The sequence below is a fragment of the Procambarus clarkii genome, chromosome 9 (genome assembly GCF_040958095.1).
Source record: "Procambarus clarkii isolate CNS0578487 chromosome 9, FALCON_Pclarkii_2.0, whole genome shotgun sequence".
Classification (NCBI taxonomy): domain Eukaryota; kingdom Metazoa; phylum Arthropoda; class Malacostraca; order Decapoda; family Cambaridae; genus Procambarus; species Procambarus clarkii.
This window is the reverse complement of record NC_091158.1, coordinates 1167806-1174410: the sequence shown is the minus strand read 5'-3', so window position 1 is coordinate 1174410 and position 6605 is coordinate 1167806.

Below are 6605 nucleotides of genomic sequence, written 5' to 3'. Positions count from 1 at the left end.
TATGTGTTTGCATCATTTTTATCGTATATTTATTGAATTAATACCTATAAACTGAAAATTCACAAAAACGTGGAAAAACGGCAAAATATTGCCTAATTCGATGATATTTTGTTTAAATCACATAGAGGAAAAGGGGATGAAAAACGTCAAACTATTGCTAAATTCGATGATTTTTCGTACGAAACAAAATGCAAGAAAACTTGCTTAAAATGCAATATTATGAGACATTCTGAGATTTGAAGGCCAAATCACATATCGTGATACTACATGAAATAGTATCGAAATATTGGTAAAATGAATATATTTACCTAATATCAAACTACATGATTAACGTGAAAAAGTCACTATCTTACCATATTTGAGGATTTTAACTTCAAATCATATAGCGAGGTTTCGTATTATTTAGATCCAAGAAAAGACATATGACAATGTTGTTTCCAATACAAATTATAAAAACCAATGTGTTTTCATTAGAATTAACTAAAATGTTCCTGATTTTCCGTTTATATTACCGATGGAAGATGTACACTAAAACCGCTCTATTCCGGCTGAAACGTCGATATATGCAATAAAAACAAGACTTCTCCCCTTTTATATCTTACTCAGTATTTTAACGAGAAACAAATAGTTGATTGAAAATGAAGTATTTAAGGTTATTATCTAATCAATTATGTGTTTGCATCATTTTTATCGTATTTAAAATGAATTAATACCCATAAACTGAAAATTCACAAAAACGTAAAAAAACGGCAAAATATTGCCTAATTCGATGATATTTTGTTTAAATCACATAGAGGAAAAGGGAATGATAAACGTCAAAATATTGCTAAATTCGATGATTTTCGTACGAAACAAAACGCAAGAAACTTGCTTAAAATGCAATTTTATGCGAAATTCTGAGATTTGAAGGCCAAATCATATATCGTTATACTACATGAAATAGTATCGAAATATTGGTAAAATTTAATATATTTACGTAAATTCAAACTACATGAAAAACGTGAAAAAAGTCATTATTTAACCATATTTGAGAATTTTAACTTCAAATCATAGAGCGAGGTTTCGTATTATTTAGATCCAAGAAAAGACATGACAATGTTGTTTCCAATACAAATGATAAAAACCAATGTGTTTTCATTAGAATTAACTAAAATGTTCCTGATTTTCCGTTTATATTACCGATGGAAGATGTACACGAAAACCGCTCTATTCCGGCTGAAACGTCGATATATGCAATAAAAACAAGACTTCTCCCCTTTTATATATCTTACTCAGTATTTTAACGAGAAACAAATAGTTGATTGAAAATGAAGTATTTAAGGTTATTATCTAATCAATTATGTGTTTGCATCATTTTTATCGTATATATAATGAATTAATACCCATAAACTGAAAATTCACAAAAACGTAAAAAAACGGCAAAATATTGCCTAATTCGATGATATTTTGTTTAAATCACATAGAGGAAAAGGGAATGATAAAAGTCAAAATATTGCTAAATTCGATGATTTTTCGTACGAAACAAAACGCAAGAAAACTTGCTTAAAATGAAATTTTATGCGAAATTCTGAGATTTGAAGGCCAAATCATATATCGTTATACTACATGAAATAGTATCGAAATATTGGTAAAAATTAATATATTTACGTAATTTCAAACTACATGAAAAACGTGAAAAAAGTCATTATTTAACCATATTTGAGAATTTTAACTTCAAATCATAGAGCGAGGTTTCGTATTATTTAGATCCAAGAAAAGACATGACAATGTTGTTTCCAATACAAATGATAAAAACCAATGTGTTTTCATTAGAATTAACTAAAATGTTCCTGATTTTCCGTTTATATTACCGATGGAAGATGTACACGAAAACCGCTCTATTCCGGCTGAAACGTCGATATATGCAATAAAAACAAGACTTCTCCCCTTTTATATATCTTACTCAGTATTTTAACGAGAAACAAATAGTTGATTGAAAATGAAGTATTTAAGGTTATTATCTAATCAATTATGTGTTTGCATCATTTTTATCGTATATATAATGAATTAATACCCATAAACTGAAAATTCACAAAAACGTAAAAAAACGGCAAAATATTGCCTAATTCGATGATATTTTGTTTAAATCACATAGAGGAAAAGGGGATGATAAACGTCAAAATATTGCTAAATTCGATGATTTTTCGTACGAAACAAAATGCAAAAAACTTGTTTAAAATGCAATTATGCGAAATTCTGAGATGTGAAGGCCAAATCATATATCGTGATACTACATAAAATAGTATCAAATATTGGTAAAAATGAATATATTTACGTAATATCAAACTACATGAAAAACGTGAAAAAAGTCACTATTTAACCATATTTGAGGATTTTAACTTCAAATCATAGAGCGAGGTTTCGTATTATTTAGATCCAAGAAAAGACATATGACAATGTTGTTTCCAATACAAACGATAAAAATCAATGTGTTTTCATTAGAATTAACTAAAATGATCCTGATTTTTCGTTTATATTACCGATGGAAGATGACACGAAAACCGCTCTAATCCGGCTGAAACGTCGATATATGCAATAAAAATCGAACTTCTCCCATTTTCAATATCCTACTCAGTATTTTACGAGAAAAAAATAGTTGATTGAAAATAAAGCATTTAAGGTTACTTTCTAATCAATTATGTGTTTGCATCATTTTTATCGTATATTTATGAATTAATACTATAAACTGAAAATTCACAAAAACGTGGAAAAACGGCAAATATTGCCTAATTCGATGATATTTTGTTTAAATCACATAGAGGAAAAGGGGATGAAAACGTCAAACTATTGCTAAATTCGATGATTTTTCGTACGAAACAAAATGCAAGAAAACTTGCTTAAAATGCAATATTATGAGACATTCTGAGATTTGAAGGCCAAATCACATATCGTGATACTACATGAAATAGTATCGAAATATTGGTAAAATGAATATATTTACCTAATATCAAACTACATGATTAACGTGAAAAAGTCACTATCTTACCATATTTGAGGATTTTAACTTCAAATCATATAGCGAGGTTTCGTATTATTTAGATCCAAGAAAAGACATATGACAATGTTGTTTCCAATACAAATTATAAAAAACAATGTGTTTTCATTAGAATTAACTAAAATATTCCTGATTTTCCGTCTATATTACCGATGGAAGATGTACACGTAAAACCGCTCTAATCCGGTTGAAACGTCGATACATGCAATAAAAACCGAACTTCTCCCCCTTTTCAATATCCTACTCAGTATTTTAACGAGATACATAGTTGATTGAAAATGAAGTATTTAGGGTTATTTTCTAATCAATGTTGTGTTTGCATCATTTTTATCGTACATTTAATGAATTAATACCCATAGACTGAAAATTCCAAAAACGTGGAAAAACGGCAAACTATTGCCTAATTCGATGATATTTTGTTTAAATCACATAGAGGAAAAGGGAATGATAAACGTCAAAATATTGCTAAATTCGATGATTTTTCGTACGAAACAAAACGCAAGAAAACTTGCTTAAAATGCAATTATGCGAAATTCTGAGATTTGAAGGCCAAATCATATATCGTTATACTACATGAAATAGTATCGAAATATTGGTAAAAATGAATATATTTACGTAATTTCGAACTACATGAAAAACGTGAAAAAAGTCATTATTTAACCATTTGAGAATTTTAACTTCAAATCATAGAGCGAGGTTTCGTATTATTTAGATCCAAGAAAAGACATATGACACTGTTGTTTCCAATACAAATGATAAAATCAATGTGTTTTCATTAGAATTAACTAAAATGTTCCTGATTTTCATTTATATTACCGATGGAAGATGTACACGAAAACCGCTCTATTCCGGCTGAAACGTCGATATATGCAATAAAAACAGAACTTCTCCCCTTTTCAAAATCTTACTCAATATTTTAACGAGAAAAAAATAGATGATTGAAAATGAAGTATTTAAGGTTATTATCTAATCAATTATGTGTTTGCATCATTTTTTTGTGTATATAATGAATTAATACCATAAACTGAAAATTCACAAAAACGTGGAAAAACGGCAAAATATTGCCTAATTCGATGATCTTTTGTTTAAATCACATAAAGGAAAAGGGGATGATAAACGTCAAAATATTGCTAAATTCGATGATTTTTCGTACGAAACAAAATGCAAGAAAACTTGCTAAAATGCAATATTATGCGACATTCTGAGATTTGATAGCCAAATCACATATCGTGATACTACATGAAATAGTATCGAAATATTGGTATAAATGAATATATTTACGTAATATCAAACTACATGAAAAACGTGAAAAAAGTCACTATTTAACCATACTTGAGGATTTTAACTTCAAATCATAGAGCGAGGTTTCGTATTATTTAGATCGAAGAAAAGACATATGACAATGTTGTTTCCAATACAAATGATAAAAATCAATGTGTTTTCATTAGAATTAACTAAAATGTTCCTGATTTTCATATATTAGCGATGGAAGATGTACACGAAAACCGCTCTCTTCCGGCTGAAACGTCGATATATGCAATAAAAACAGAACTTCTCCCATTTTCAATATCTTACTCAATATTTTAACGAGAAAAAAATAGTTGATTGAAAATGAAGTATTTAAGGTTATTATCTAATCAATTATGTGTTTGCATCATTTTTTATGTGTATATAATGAATTAATACCAATAACTGAAAATTCACAAAAACGTGGAAAAAACGGCAAAATATTGCCTAATTCGATGATATTTTGTTTAAATCACATAAAGGAAAAGGGGATGATAAAGGTCAAAATAGTGCTAAATTCGATGATTTTTCGTACGAAACAAAATGCAAGAAAACTTGCTTAAAATGCAATATTATGCGACATTCTGAGATTTGATAGCCAAATCACATATCGTGATACTACATGAAATAGTATCGAAATATTGGTATAAATGAATATATTTACGTAATATCAAACTACATGAAAAAACGTGAAAAAAGTCACTATTTAACCATACTTGAGGATTTAACTTCAAATCATAGAGCGAGGTTTCGTATTATTTAGATCCAAGAAAAGACATATGACAATGTTGTTTCCAATACAAATGATAAAAAACAATGTGTTTTCATTAGAATTAACTAAAATATTCCTGATTTTCCGTCTATATTACCGATGGAAGATATACACGAAAACCGCTCTATCCGGCTGAAACGTCGATATATGCAATAAAAACAGAACTTCTCCCCTTTTATATATCTTACTCAGTATTTTAACGAGAAACAAATAGTTGATTGAAAATGAAGTATTTAAGGGTTATTATCTAATCAATTGTGTTTGCATAATTTTTATCGTATATAATGAATTAATACTCATAGACTGAAAATTCACAAAAACGTGGAAAAACGGCAAAATGTTGCCCAATTCGATGATATTTTGTTTAACTCACATAGAGGAAAAGGGGAATGATAAACGTCAAAATATTGCTGAATTCGATGATTTTTCGTACGAAACAAAATGCAAGAAAACTTGCTTAAAATGCAATTTTATGCGAAATTCTGAGATTTGAAGGCCAAATCATATATCGTGATACTACATGAAATAGTATCGAATATTGGTAAAAATGAATATATTTACGTAATTTCAAACTACATGAAAAACGTGAAAAAAGTCATTATTTAACCATATTTGAGAATTTTAACTTCAAATCATAGAGCGAGGTTTCGTATTATTTAGATCCAAGAAAAGACATATGACAATGTTGTTTCCAATACAAATGATAAAAACAATGTGTTTTCATTAGAATTAACTAAAATGTTCCTGATTTTCCGTTTATATTACCGATGGAAGATGTACACGTAAAACCGCTCTATTCCGGTTGAAACGTCGATATATGCAAAAAAACCGAACTTCTCCCCCTTTTCAATATCTACTCAGTATTTTAACGAGATACATATGGTTGATTGAAAATGAAGTATTTAGGGTTAATTTCTAATCAATGTGTGTTTGCATCATTTTTATCGTATATAATGAATTAATACCCATAGACTGAAAATTCACAAAAACGTGGAAAACGGCAAACTATTGCCTAATTCGATGATATTTGTTTAAATCATAAAGGAATAGGGGATGATAAACGTCAAAATATTGCTAAATTCGATGATTTTTCGTACCGAAACAAAATGCAAGAAAACTTGCTTAAAATGCAATTTTATGCGAAATTCTGAGATTTGAAGGCCAAATCATATATCGTGATACTACATGAAATAGTATCGAAATATTGGTAAAAATGAATATATTTACGTAATTTCAAACTACATGAAAAACGTGAAAAAAGTCATATTTAACCATATTTGAGAATTTTAACTTCAAATCATAGAGCGAGGTTTCGTATTATTTAGATCCAAGAAAAGACATATGACAATGTTGTTTCCAATACAAATGATAAAACCAATGTGTTTTCATTAGAATTAACTAAAATGTTCCTGATTTTCCGTTTATATATTAGCGATGGAAGATGTACACGAAAACCGCTCTAATCCGGCTGAAACGTCTGATACATGCAATAAAAACGAACTTCTCCCCCTT